At 48.2% G+C, this 14,498-nt stretch overlaps 2 long non-coding RNA genes across 2 annotated transcripts; both read left to right on the top strand.

Annotated features, from left to right (window-relative positions):
• The first annotated feature begins 219 nt into the window (after positions 1 to 219).
• LOC118500010 lies at positions 220 to 12,750 on the top strand. Its single transcript, XR_004902530.1, has 2 exons — positions 220 to 325; positions 12,379 to 12,750. It is a non-coding gene; the product is annotated as an uncharacterized LOC118500010 (long non-coding RNA).
• Positions 3,580 to 9,636, top strand: LOC118500011. Its single transcript, XR_004902531.1, has 2 exons — positions 3,580 to 4,539; positions 9,446 to 9,636. It is a non-coding gene; the product is annotated as an uncharacterized LOC118500011 (long non-coding RNA).
• Positions 12,751 to 14,498: the final 1,748 nt, after the last annotated feature.

The following is a 14,498-nucleotide window of genomic DNA, read 5'->3' as shown; positions in this document are numbered from 1 at the left end:
TAGCATCACGTCTAAAAACCAATGGACATATGTCAATTAAAAATATTTTATTGCTAAAAATGCTAACAATCATCTGCTCTGTTGGGAAAATGGCACTGATAGACCTCAATTTGTAAAACACATCACCTGCAAAGCACAGCAAAGTGAGGCGTGCCTGTATTGCTCCTCTTGTCCAGGCGAGGAAGCTGGGACCCTGAGGGGTTGATTCAAAGAGCCGCTTCATGGCATCTTCTGCTCAGAAGTGCGGCATTCCCCCCCCCCCCCCACCGCTCCCCTATTCTCCTTGCCTCCATTTCATCCTGCCCGGGGGATCGTCAAGCCCTAGGTAAGAATGCGGAAAACAGTTCATTTCGATTCAACACTTTCACCTCTAGATATTTACCTTGAAGAAAACATTTGTCCTAAAAAAAAAAAAGGCTTGGTCATGAATTTCTTTCCATCCTTATTTATAATAATTGAGTTATTATACAAAAAAATCATCGGAAACTGAACACAGCCCGGGTGTGCGCTGACAGGTGACTGCACGAGCTGTGGCAGGTCCATCCAATGGAATGTCACTCATCGGCACGAAGGAACAAATGGCAGATACGAGTGACGACACGGGAACGTCTCACAGACATTATGTGGAGCGAAGGAAGCCAGACTCAAGAGTATGTACTGTATGGCTTTGTTCAGATGAAGTTTTAGAACAGGTAAAACTGGAAACCAGGGCCTCGCTGGGGCTAGAAGGATGGGGTGTGGATGGATGGGGGCTGGGAGAAGGAGAGGAGTAACTGGGCAGAGGCACGAAGAAGGGTTTGGGGTGATGAACGCATTCCATGTCTTGACGGGGTGGGATTACGGGGTGTATGCCTTTGTTAGAACTGATCAAGCTGTATATCTAAGATCTGTCTGCTTCAGTATTATAAGTTTTATCTAAAATTTAAAAGGGAATAAAGGTAAAATCTGACTTCAATAGTTTATAGATAGAAGTAATGAAATAAGCAAAATCTATTTTCCCGCATCCAAATTTCATGTGTCTGTGCTAGCTGCTGCTTATTTCATGCGACGACCCTCCCAGACTCTTCCGAGGTGATAACATTCACGTAAATGGGCTCCTGCTGTGTGCGGGGCTGTGACCTGCTCCAGGGTAACACAAGTGGAGGGAAGGCTCTGAGTGTCAACAAATTCCTATTTCCATGTTAAATATTGTTCTTCCACATTACACTGATCAGACAGATTTTTGTGGATGTCGCTAAGAGGCAAGAGAATGTTCTGGAGACATCATATGTTTCTGAAGAGTTTTTCTTTTCAGGGAGCCCTGGCCGCCCAGCCACCTCGTCCCAGGTTTCTTCTCCTCAGTTGTGCCCCTCCCTTTGTGAGATCTCGGTGACACTGTTGAACCCCCAGCATGACCTTTTCCCATTTCAACTGTGCAAAACAACTTCATGGACTCAAGCCTTCCTGGGGTGTGTGCAGAAAGTGCTGCTGTCTCACAGGCTAGATCAGCGGTTCCTCAAGAATGACGGCCCCTTCTTAAGGTCTCAGCACCCCAAAGATATTCCCTACGACACTTGTAGTATCTATGGATGAGAAAATACGTGGAAAGAAAAGCTACTATTAATGAAACACAATGTCTTTAATTGGATTTGCATTTTATTAACTGTGACAGTATCTACATGCATTAAACTATTATGAAAATATTAATAGCAACTGCTATTATTGTGTATTTATTACATGCCAAGTATTTTGCTAAGTGCTCTGCACGCATTATCCATAATTTTGCCCACAACCCTACAGGGTGGAACACTTTATCACCCCCATTGTGTAGATGAGGAAACTGAGGCTTGGAGAGGTTAAGTGATTTGCCCAAGCTCACAAAGGTGGGAAGTAGGGGCCTGAGAATTCAAAGTCTGACTAACAGGCATGGAGGATTTAATGCCACTTGATCCTGCCCCTTATTTACTTATTCTGTGGATAGTGTTTGGCATGCCTATGAATTCTCCAGCCCCTGGCTTAACCTCAGGGCCTCCTTGGAATCTGAGACCACCAGGAGGGAGTCACGGGCTGCTTTGGGGAATGGGTGTAGGTGCCGAGCACTCAGCCTAGAGTTGAGCTTCACCTTGCTCACTAGCACAGGGCCCTCCTAAATCCAGCCTCAGGCTTGTGGCATCTCTCAAACCCCTGAGCTCCGGGTGCTGGAGTTTGCCTCTGTCTAGTCTGTCCACGTGTCCCAGAGGCTGGAGGGATTAACAGTTGAGAACCTGTTTGCAGACCATTAGAAACAATAATCACCTTGCCCAGTAACCTGATCTACCTCAAAAGAAGGGTCTTGGTTTTAGCAAACAGTTTAAGTGGCCTCTGTGTAAAGTGGAGGGGTGGAGCAGGACTGAGTCAGCTCCTGAAATAGCATTTCTTCTGGGCAGTTGGAATTTGTCTGGTAATCAAGCCAGGCCCAAGGGCCAATTCCTGGGCCCAGGGGTACTGAGCTCACACCCTTCTGGCTGTTTCTTCCCCTGGAGCTCTGAAACCAGCTTCCCCTGGATGTAGAAATCTAATCCTGCCCGGCCAGAGGGAGGGGGTAACTAGCTCTGTACTTGACGTTGGCATGACCAAGTGCTCACACTGAGTCTTCACTGTGTGCCCTAACACCCTCACCCACTGTGGTGGGTCTTCTTTCACGCTCACCACGAAGCGTTACTGCGATCGTGCCTCCCATTTCACGGGTGAGAATGGTGAGAGGCAGCTGCAGCTGCGTGCAGGACCCAGCGCCGGTTGGCAAGCTAGGGGTTAAACATGACCATCATTAAAAATTAAATTACCCCAACGTAGAACCAAGTAAACTATATTAAACACAAAGGTAATAAATACTCAAAATTTATCACTTCCTAACCACTAACTACCTCGCACTCGTGCCTACGCTCCAGGGGCTATTGACGGTGCCGAGTCTGCGCAGAGAGAGTCTTGGGTTCGAGTGCGCTGCCGCGCTGGCCTTCCCGCCTCTCCCCTTTGTGGGGCATGGTGGCAGTTTTTACGCCACAGAAATTAACAAACATACAAATCAGGCTTGTGTTTTTTCCCCAGAGAGCCGGTCGTTAAACATTTACCAGTCTCCCTGCGCTGAGAGAGGTTAACTCACTTAACAAGGTCAGAAGGCTGGTGGGGGCGCCAAGCGCGCAGCTGGACTCCACAGAGCTTCCACTACAATATCCTACCTCTTAAAAATAAAAGAAAGGTTCTTCAACAAGTTAATTGCAAGGGAATAAAAATGTTGAAGGACGGATAAAGATGAAAAGAGACTTAAGAGACAGGTAATCACAATACATACAGCTTATTTGGATTCTGGTTAAAATAAACCGTAAAAAATGATGACTTTTGTGAGGCATTTGGAAATCTGAGCACTTCCTATATATTCAATGACATTAATGAGTTATTACTCTTTAGGTGTAATAATGACATTTTATTTCAGATGAAATACATGATGGCTGAGATTAGATTTAATAATAATACCAGAAGTCAATGTGGTGAAGGCTGGGAGGAAGGCTGGGGGGAGGAGGGAAAGAGGGAGAAATGAGGGACGTCTGTAACAATGCCAATAATAAAATAAAATAGTAATAGTAATAATAATAATAATAATAACAATAACACCAGAAGGAAAAGCAGAGTGGGAATACAGATCAGTGGTTCAGGGTGTGGCTGCCTGACCAGAAGCATCGGCATCGCCAGCGAACTTGAAAATGCAAATTCTCAGGTCCCACCTCGGACCTGCTGCATCCGCAACTCCAGGGGAGGGCCCACTAATGTATTTAACAAGGCCCCCAGGTGATTCGGATGCACACTCCGGTCTGAGAACCTCGAGGTTTAGGTGGAAAAGCTTCACCAGGAGTTGATTGCTGAGGCTGAGAACTAAGTTCCTGTGTGAGGGGGTTCATAGGCATGTCTGAAATTTCCTGTAGTAGTTAAAGGAATAATGAAGCCCACTGGGAGAGGGGAGAGTGTGTACGATGGGGGACGGGTCATAGCTGGACAGCCTCCGGAGCTAGCAGTGGACAAACGCATTCTCTTGAATGTCATTCACAAGTACTGTGTTGGGGCCCGTGTCTTTATTGCCTTTGGGATTAAGTCCGGGCTAATGGTTGCATTAGCAGCAGGCTTTGACAGGGAGCTCTAACCCCTCTGGACCAACCCCAGCTCCTCAAGTTTCTCTGAGCAACTTCACCCCTTCCTTTGAGGCCCTAGTAAAGGTTCAGTCCTGGAACCTCAGCTCTCTCGAAGAAGCAACTATTTTAATTTTCAATTTCCTACTAAAGCCGTGAGACTTTAAAAACAGCCACTCACTCGAACTGCTTTATCAGCCACAGACATGACGCAATTAATTAGCTGTACGCAGCCTCTCGCCACACAAGCTGCTTGAGTTCTAGCCCATTGTAGTTCTGGTTTACTTAGCAGATATGGCCTAAGAGCCCGTAACTGTTTACCTCCCTCTGGAGGGGCTGTCCTGGGCAGACGAATTCATTAGTTGGTGTTTGCAGAGAGGCAGGAATCCAAGGAAAGCATTAGGTAAGTTTTTATTTTTATTTATTTATTTATTTAGTGTAAAAGGTACAGAAAAAGGGACCCTTTGTCTCGGCCTGAACGCACGTCCAAGTTCCGTCGCTCCGTCCTGTGGACGTCCGTTTGCCTCCCTCCACGTTCCCCACCCGCCTGTCCTCCAGCCCATTTTTTCCTCTCTCTCTCATTTCCGCTCTTTCTCCAACTGGAAAACTGCTTGGATTTTGTCCCGGAGGACGGAAAAGGTCTGTCTGCCCGTCACACAGGACTCTTAAGGATCTGTCGTCCTTTGAGTTTAAATGCCAAACACTTCGAAGTCTTCGGCCCTCCTACTGTCCCCCTGCTCTCTCCCAGCAGCCGTCTTTTCCTTTTTCCATCCCCTCCCTTCTCTTTTAAAAACAGCCCTATTGAGACTTCGTCTTGAAATAGCAAGGGCATCCTTTCTAGAAACTGTACTCCCCAAAACTCTGGGGGAAGGAGAAGAAAAGGAGGGATGATTTTCTTCTTGAGAAGGAAGGGAAAGCAGAGAAGGGAAAAGAACAGTTTCGGGGATGGGGATATTTGACCTCTGCCTCATCTCTTTCCCAAACGTTACTCCGAGGACAGGGCTGGAGGTGCAATCCAGATTCTGGGGGCCACAGTCCAAACCAACTGAATCACAATTTCTGGGGACAGACTCTGGGGATCTGTCATTGGAACAAGCCCCTCAGATGATACGGATGCCCACTGAAGATTGAGAACCACGGGTGAATGAGGCTCAGGGTCCTATTTAGGATATGCCTCCTTAATGCCCGGTATTGCTCAAGGGAGAGAAATAACTTTGGCTTTGGTTTTTGAAAGGCCTAACTTCCAGCTGCCCTTGTAAGGAAATGACTTGATTTGATATCAATGTTATTTATGGGGTGTTCGGTGTACACCAGGTGTCTTCTGATCCTCTCAACTTCCCCGCACCTACCTGAAGCTGTATTCTTGTTATGCCCATTTTACAGATGAGGAAACTGAGGTTTGGGGGAGGGGGTTAAACAGTTTGCCTACATCATACCCATACAATGTGGTCTCATGGTATTTATACTTCTATATTTCTGGCTCCAGGCCGAGCTGTTACCTCTGAGTCTTTCAGAGTAGGACTGTGGTGGCCATGTTTTCCACACCAAAAATGGAAACTCATAATCTTATAAGCATGGTGTTTTTTTTTTTTTTGGACAGGCAATGGGTACTCTGAATGGTCTCCTTCTGCCCTGGGCCTGCGTTAGCCTGTGTGTCACTTTCAGGATGTCTTTACAGTCAGATATGGTCATCCTAGGCCTGGCTTGCCAAACCTGCTGGGCAGGAGACCCCAGGCCCCCTCCCCTGGTGCTGGGGATTTATGGATCTATTTTTAAGTTGTTTAACAATAAAGATAAATCAGAAGTTCCCATTTGCCTCTCATTCTCCTTCTTGGAAGGAATTTTTGTTACCAGCTTGGGGTGTTTTCTTGGAGATATTTCTCTATGCTTTTACATATATAGTGTGTTTTTTTCCATAACATAAATGAAAAACTAGTGTATTAATCAACCTTTTCACATAATGATTTATCTTAAACCTCTTTCTGGGTCTACCTTATTTTTTTTTCCTTACATTTTTAAATAATAAAGTCACATTAAAAAACTTCAGTGATGTGAGAGAAAGCAAAACTATTCCTTAAGCATAATTAAAAGTGAGAAAAGGACAAAAGTTTGATAGTTATTTTGGAGTTCCAGCTTGGAAATATTTTTTTTAATTATGGTAAAATAGCTATACCATAAAATCGACCATTTTCACCATTTTGAAGTGTGTAGTCCAATGACATTAAGGACATTAACATTGTCATGCAACCGTCTTCCCCAACCAAACTCCGCACACATGAAACGCCAACTCCCAAGCCCTCCCTCCCTCCAGCCTCGGGCAACCACTCTTCTACTTCTGCCTCAATGAAGTTCACTACTCCAGGTACCTCATTTACATGGAATTACACGGTATTTGTCCTCTTGTGTCTGGCTTGTCTCACTTAGCGTGACACATTCAGGGCTCATCCATGTTGTGCCATGAGTCAGAATTTCCTTCCTTTTTAGGGACAAATAATAGTTCATGCCATGTATATATCACCCATAGTCTGTTGATGGGTACTCAGGTTGTTTCCACCTTCTGGATATTGTGGCTAATGCTGCTATGAACATGGGGGTGCAATTCCTGCTCTCAGTTCTTTTGGGGTGTATACCCTGAAGTAGAATTGCCGGATCATGTGGTAATTCTATGTCAATGTATTCTTTTTGACTGTTGCATAATATTCTATTGTATCTTGCATGTGTTTATTGGCAAACTTAAGTTCTCTTTTCTGTGAATTGCCCGTTGTCTGGTATGATTTTAAATGGGATTTCAGACAATCTTCATATACTCTGGATATTCTTTCTTCTATCTGTTAACATACATGGCAAATTAAACACATTTAAAAATAAGTTTCAACATCATTCTGGACCCAAGTGCTTGACATGCTCTTTTTGATTATCTAAGGAATACTGATTGATGAGACTTTTTAGTATGAAAAAAGAGCACACAGTCAGGCACCTGTCTGCGCACAGCATAGGACCCACCTCATAGTAGGGGCTTCATGAACATTTACTGAATGGCTAAGCCCCTTTTGGAAAGCATGTGTTTCATCAGTGTTTTCCTTTTTTAGGATTTACAGGGATGAGTCAAATCCAGAAGCTAATTAAAGTCTTCATGACATCTCCTAGCACAATTTTCTCTAAGTTTAACCTGTTCTACCAGTCTCAGGAAAAAAAAAAAAGCCAAATGGCTATGAAAATAGTAGATCATCAAGTTTCTGCTCCTTGAAATGCACTGTGGTGAGCCTGTACTGCAATGCACTTTGTCCACATGAGAACACTTAGTGATCAAATAACCCATGGATTAGAAAAGGGTAGAAAAGGGACAGTGATCCTTAATGCAGTCTTCCCACCTCCCTTCCAGGAAAGAGAACGTCAGTAGTGGTAACTACCACTTATTACAGGTGTTATATGTACCAAATAATTTGCTGAGTGCTAAACATTTGTTATTTAATCTTATTTAACCTTCATAATCATCCTGCAAGGGAACCGCTATCCCCCTTTGGCAGATGGGGAGGGCCCAGGAAGGTAAAGTCGCTTGCTGAAGGTCACACAGCTTGTGGTAAATAGTAGAGCTGGGAATTCTTCTCCGTCCCTTTGGGGGCAGTCACTGAAATCTTCTTGACTATTGTCCTTTCTGTGCCTGTGGCCCCCCAACACTGAGTCAGGGTTACTAACAGGAACCAAGGCCAGGAGTGGGTGACTATGCTGGTGTCTGTAGTGGGAGGGCAACAGGATGGAAATCCCTGGGTTTGTTCTGTGCCCGTATTCAAGTGTGGGAACACCTGCCAGAGGCTGTGTGTCCTTGACCCTCAGAGTCCACAGCTTCACCGGCAGAGCCCCTCCTGCTCCTGGGGTTCCTTAGCTGAGGTGCTGCCGGTTCCTGGGACTGGATGGATGAGCCTCACAGGCCACTGTGGTGGCTCTGACTTGCCCTCCCTCCGGAGTGGCTCTGCCCAGCTCCTGGGTGACGCAGCCTCCTGCCTGCAGTGCACAGAGACCTGTGCCTTTCCGACTCTGACCATGCAGGGAGTTGGCAACTCCTAACTGAACACAGAATTCTGTTAGTCCTTGTGTTGTCCTCTAAACTTTGTTCCTTGTCACACCAGACAAACAGTGACGCCTCTGGGGCCAAAGGCCTGGGTTACATTTTTTTTTTTTTTGTACACAACTCCTCTTAAAAACAGCACGGACCCAAATATTGACTGATAAAGTATATTTTTAGTGGACAACCTCAGAGCCTCTGTAAACTTTAAGTCAGCTGAGAATAATTAGTATGAACAGCTGTTCTCAGAGACAAGAAGGAAGATTAGGAAGGCCCCCTCAACTTGAGTGTTATGATTCTGGAAGGAATGCTGTGTACCTGTTTTAAATGCAATTAGAACTTGAAGGGAAACCCCCACAGTTTCAATGATCATTTCCCTCATTCTTATCTTAACTCTCCAGTCTTAGATGCAGCTAATTTTCTAGAGTTTCCTGCCCCAGGGCCTGTGAAAACAGGGAGTACCCCTGGGAAACTGGAGGCCGTGGGGGTATGAGCACTGGCAGCAAAGCTGAGGGGAAGGACCCACATTTTACCTGGGGGCCTGAAAGTTCATCTATCCTTTTGATGGCAATAATTTAAAGAAAGCATTTGAAATTAGAATTCAAACCATAGAGGGATTTCCCCTTTTTGGCAAGTTTGTGGATCATTTTAAATACAAAGGGACCGAGGGGCTCCTTCTTCTGTGATTTGCGGCACTGTCCTGATTCTCCGCTGTCTAGATGTGCCGTGATTTCTCTTCGCCCGGCCGCTCTCGTCTTTGAAACTGTCCCCAGGTGATCTCCTGTTACCTGGATCAGTTACAGAAGTCCCCACAGAAAGGAACAATGCACCTTGAAAATGGGATCCTCACCCCCTCTCTCGGCTTCACTCAATGTCTTCAACAACCCAGCGCCCAGCTGACTCTGCATGGGTGACCCCGGACCGGGGAGCCAGCCTGGCACGCCCTGCGGGGAGCCACCGTTACCGTCAGCAGGAATTCCGTGACCGCCTTGGAGGGGAGGAGTGGAGGCTGGTCCCATTGCCCTTGGCGACCATGACAGAAACACTTGACTCCAACAGGTATTTCCCTCCCAGGTGGAGAAGGTTTTCCATCCCCCCTCATTTCACGGGCGAGACCAAGTGTGTTTACACCGGGGAGCCCCAAACTGTGGTTGTCAACAGAATGTGTGTAGAGAGAGGCTGCTGGCTTCAACCAAGGACGGCAGAGATGAATGTTTTCTCTTTCACTGAAAACCTTTCTCCCCAGGAGGGGCTTCAGTGAGGCCTGCGATGTGCAGGGACGTTTTTCTGGAGCAGCAAGGCCTGGGAGCAGGGAGGCTGCCTGGCCCTCGGCCATGAGCCGCAACATCATGGAAGGCTGTGTCCGATGTTGAGCTTCTGGCCACGTGTGGCTGTGTACATTTAAATTAATTAAAATAAAATAAAATTAAAAATCCAGTTTTTCAGTTGCATTAGCTATGTTTCTAGTTCTCGACAGCACACGTGGCTGGTGGCTTCTGTACTGGACAGTGCAGCTGTCCAGGACACTTCTGCCACTGCAGGACGTCGTACTGGACAGTGTTACTTTAAGGCTCACCACTGAGCAGAAGCCCTTTGGCAGGTCCCAGTCTGCAGTGACCTGTGCCATGGCCCTGAGGGACCGAAGTGAGGCCGGAGTGAAGATATGCAGTGTTGCAGTGAATCTGCACACGCAGCGCGGGTGCGGTCCTTGCGTGAACACTTCTTAAAGTCCCAATAAGCAGTTATTTCTGAGATGCAGCACTTAATTTGGTGTCGTACAGACGAGCATTAGAAACCCTGGTACTTGTCTAACCACTACGCTGTACACCTGAAACTAATACGACTACGAATGATGTTGAATGTAAACTGTAGTTGAAAAAAATGTGTTTAATTTAAAAAAATGTAAAGAAAGAGAGAAATCCTGGTACTGCGCAAGACACAATTTCTGCTGTGCTGGAGTTCATAACCTACACGTTGAGGCAGGGAATAAATAATAATAAGCTCTGATAAGCTGAAAAGTGGACATTTGCAAAGCGATGATGAATTGTTTGGACAGCAGAGTTGGGAAGATTCTCAGAGAAGTGTAAGCAAAGTTATGATGGACGATGAGAAGCTCAGCAAATAGGAAGAACGTTTCAAAATAGAAGGAACTACAAAAAACTCTGGAGCACTGTGGGAAGCCTGGTGTTAGAGGAATGTGAGGTGGCAGGAGGGACTTGCGGCCCTGTCCAATGCACAGGCGGCATGCCCACAAGGCCGCCCTGGTGGCAGGGGAGGGAGTTAAAGAGAAAGGTAGGACCATGTTATCAAGGGCGTTCTGGTCATGCTTTGGAGCTTGGCCTGTGTCCTGAAGGTGATAGAGAGACAGGGCAGATTTCTAAGCTGAGGTGAGGCAAGATCACGCTTGCCTTTGACCAAGAGCATGTTGGGGGCAGCACCGAAGGGCCTGGCAGGAGGGTTGGTTAAGAAGTGATTGAGCCCTGACCGGTGTGGCTCAGTCGGTTGGGCCTCATCCCACAAGGTGAAAGGTCGCCAGTTAGATTCTCGGTCAGGGCACATGCAGGTAGGGTGCTTTCAAGAGGCAACCAATCTATGTTTCCGCCTCACACTGATGTTTCTCTACCTTTCTCTCTCCTGCCCTTCCCCTCGTTCTAAAAATAAATAAATACATAAGTAATTTTTTTTAAAGAAGCCATTGAAATGGTCTGGAGAGAGGACAAGGGTAGAAGAAGTGACAGGAACAAGAGGACAGGACTCGGGAAGATAGTAGGCTGTGAAGTCGATGACAGGACACTGATTGGACTTGCACGGGGGTGGGGGTGGGGCTTGTGGACCTGTGCTAGGTCTCTCGTGCCTCCTTCTTTGCAGGTTCAGCCCAGAGCCAAAGGCTGCAGGTGCAGGGACAGTGGGAGGGGCTGACGTCGCGCCACAGGCCTCTGGCCAAGGACCCGTGCAGGACGTACCTGACCCGCTCCCTCCAGGCAGACCGTGTCCCTGACCCAGATCTGGAACAGAGTCAGCGCCCCTGTCTCCTCCAGCCCTAGAAACACTGCCTCCCGCGGAAGTCAGTCACCATTGTTTCACTGGCCTCCCCGACCTGCATTTCCTGACGGGCATTTGTGACATTCCATGGGCCATGTTCAGCGAGCCTCACTTTTCATTTCCTGAGTGAACCGGGACTGCCCTTCTTTTGGGGGTGGTGTGGGGCTGAGGCAGCCAGCGTGAGGCAAGGACTCCACCAAGAGCATGGACAGCAGGGAGGGAAGAGAAAAGAAACGGCCACCGGGGAGGGCCGCTCCAGGAGCCCTCCCGGCCAGCAGACTGTGGGGGAAGAAGCCAGCGTGTGCTCCGTGCCGGCGCTGGGCTGCGCAGGGACCCCTCCCTTTTCTTAGGTCATCTCTGGTGTCCCTCACTGCAATACCTGGGGGCAGCACAGTGCCCGCCCCCTTTATCCACCAACACCGGCCTCTCACTGAAGTCTACAGCAACCCCATGCTGGTGTGATGTGGATTAGAACCCTGGTCTTCACATTTTGGGGTGCTCGACCCAGACTTCCTCCCGTCTTAGGCCAAGGCCTGGACACAGCCTTTAAGTTCCTTTGCTTATACTATACAGGGTGACAGTCTTGGGGTCTTGGGTCGATTCTATCTTGTTTCTAAAGTGGGGGCAATTTTATTTAAACTGTGCATAGAAATGATGTCTCCATTTATTTGTTTAAAAAAAAATGAGGATCTGGTCTGACCCAGGAAGAGGGAAAGGGGAGGTACATTTAGTGCATTTGAAAGGAAATGAAATTCTAGTAACTAGGTACAAGTTAGGAACTGGCTGTGTCGGGCTATGTTGTTAGAAAAAACACGAGAATCTCCTTGTTTGGTGGCAAGACGGACTTGGTGAGTCTTGGCACTTTCTAGAGACTGGAGGGTGTGGCGGGGGCCAGGTGGGAGAAGGAGAGGAGCCCAAGGTCAGGGCGGCTTCTTTGCCCGGAGCCCTTTCCTGTGCCGAGAGCTCAGACAAGCAGGGAACATATCCCGTCATTTCAGGGAACATCGAGGAGGGAGGGAGGGAGGGAACACCAGCCCACGGGCTACCTGACAGGTGCTCCCAGTGAAAGCCGGCTCCGGAGGTAAGGCTGCTTGGTGAGGGCGGCTGTGTGTTTAAACTCGAATATTAATTTTACAGGCAGAAAAAAGCTGCCCTGGACATAAACGTTTTGCTGACAGAACCAATCCACAACCCGTGGGCTCCGGATGAAAGAGCTGGGCCTCTGGGGGCATCTTCTGGGCTGCAAAAAGGGCCAGGCGGCTCAAAAGCCACTTGAAACAAACACAACAGTGACTCTAAAACGCACCCATATGTCACGTTCTTACAGAAAAACACGCTCTGTAATTAGTTATATGCTTTAGAGAATAAAATCCAATTTACCTGTCAAAGAAAAAGGCTGAGCACCCCCACCCCAGACTGCTGGGGCGGGGTGGGGGGATGCGGCTGGCAGGCCCCCTGCCTCCCCCAGCCCCGACCTTTCTCCTTCTACCTCCTTTATTTGTTAAGACTGAAAAAAAAATAGAAAAGTTGGAAAAATCCTCTAAAGACACACAGTGTTCCGAGCACAATCAGACCACTAATTACTGTTAAGCCCGAGCTCCTTTTGTGTGCTGAGGGGGGACTTCAGTGCGCAGCGACCACTCGCGTCCTTTCATGAGTTCGGGCTGACGCCTCAATGGCAGGTTTTTTTCCTCCTCTCCTTTTCAACATTTGCCGCCTGCCTTTCTTTTCCTTCCTCTTCATCTTCACCTTCTCCTTTGCTTCTTCTTCTTTTTTTGTGTGTGTGTGCTTTTTTCCCCCCTTTCTCTCTCTTTTTTCCTTTTTGCTTTTCTGATAGCATTTTCCTCCTGGCGTTGTGTTTTAAGTCTCTAAATGAAACTTGACTGCCCCACGGCCGGCTGGAGAAGTACAAAGGCCGCCCATTCCACTGGCTACAGTAACGCCATTGTGTGTCCTAACAATGCGCTAATTGGCGGTGACAATTGTGGACTTGGGAGGAAGAGGGGGGCCGCTCCTTTCCAATCATAGGCCGCTGAAATAAAAGAGGAGGAGAAGGCGGAGGAGGTGGACTGGAGGCCCAGGTTCCCTGATGGAGAGAAGGGGCTAGACCCACAGAGGGGGCGCAGTGCTGTGGTCTGTGCGAGGCTTTCGAAACGAGTAATACGAACCAGAGAGGAAAGAATTATTTTGGAAAAAGTGTATACGCTTTGCTGCAGACAACTTCAGGGTCCTGGTGGTGGGGATGCGTGTGGGTGGGCGGGGAAACTTCAGCGGACACCTTCCACATCCAACATTCCATGTGTTTCTGTAAACCCCGGGGCCAGTGGGAGAGGCCGGCAAGAACAGGGAAAGGATGGTTAGAAGGCAGGGCTGAGGTTGGTGCATCCTCCTTTCAACCACAGTGCTCAACGAGAGGGCCAGGAAGCTGGAGAGGGAGAAGGCTTATCCATTTGCTGGTGGAGCGTTCGAGCTCCAGAAAGTCCGGGAGCCACAGACAGTGGTCGTGACCTTTCAAATGGCATTAAAGGGGACTTGGGCAGGATGGCGGACAAGAGCAACGTGGTGGCCAAAGTATGCTGCTGGGGCCCTCAGGGCCGCTGGAGAATGCCTAGGAAACGCCAGAATGGCACCTGGAAACTAGGGGGCTCAGAGCCACCTGGGTCCAGCCTGAACCCCGTCTTACATGGAATGACCCACCTTCCGAGACCAGCCTCAAGTGAGCCCTTTCCCAGGAGCTTTTCCTGGCCAGAGGAGAGCGCCACACCCTCTTTCGTGTCTTCCCTCTGCACCCTGAAAATAACAGGACCTGACATCTCCTTCCTTCCTGTGGGCCAGGCCTGGTGCTAAGGGCCTTGTGTGTACCGTGCCACTGCCATCTCACAACAGCCCTGTCACCTGACAGCTGTCGCTATCCCAACAGAGAAAGCAAATGGGGAAACTGAGGCCACTTCTTTAAGACGTTAAGTGACTTGCCCAAGGTCACCCAGCATGAAGGGGGCTGAAATCTAGCAGCTGCCTCAGAGCTGGTTAACACGGCTCTATTGGTTTCCCTGCTCTCCCCTCCCTGTTCTCTTCCTGCATATCTGGAGGGGCTGTGTCTTCCTTGTCTCTGCACCCCCAGCACCCCTAGCAGAGTGCTTAGTGCACAGGAGGCCTCCAGAAGCATTTGCTGGCCCAAGGGTGAGGCAGGGGTCTAAATTGCTGGTAGTCCTCCTCTCTGTCCCTGTGGGTCCCAGACCTCAGCCTGCATCTGAATC

This window comes from Phyllostomus discolor, chromosome 4 (assembly GCF_004126475.2).
Source record: "Phyllostomus discolor isolate MPI-MPIP mPhyDis1 chromosome 4, mPhyDis1.pri.v3, whole genome shotgun sequence".
In the NCBI taxonomy this organism is placed as follows: domain Eukaryota; kingdom Metazoa; phylum Chordata; class Mammalia; order Chiroptera; family Phyllostomidae; genus Phyllostomus; species Phyllostomus discolor.
This window is presented reverse-complemented; position numbering and strand designations above follow the sequence as displayed.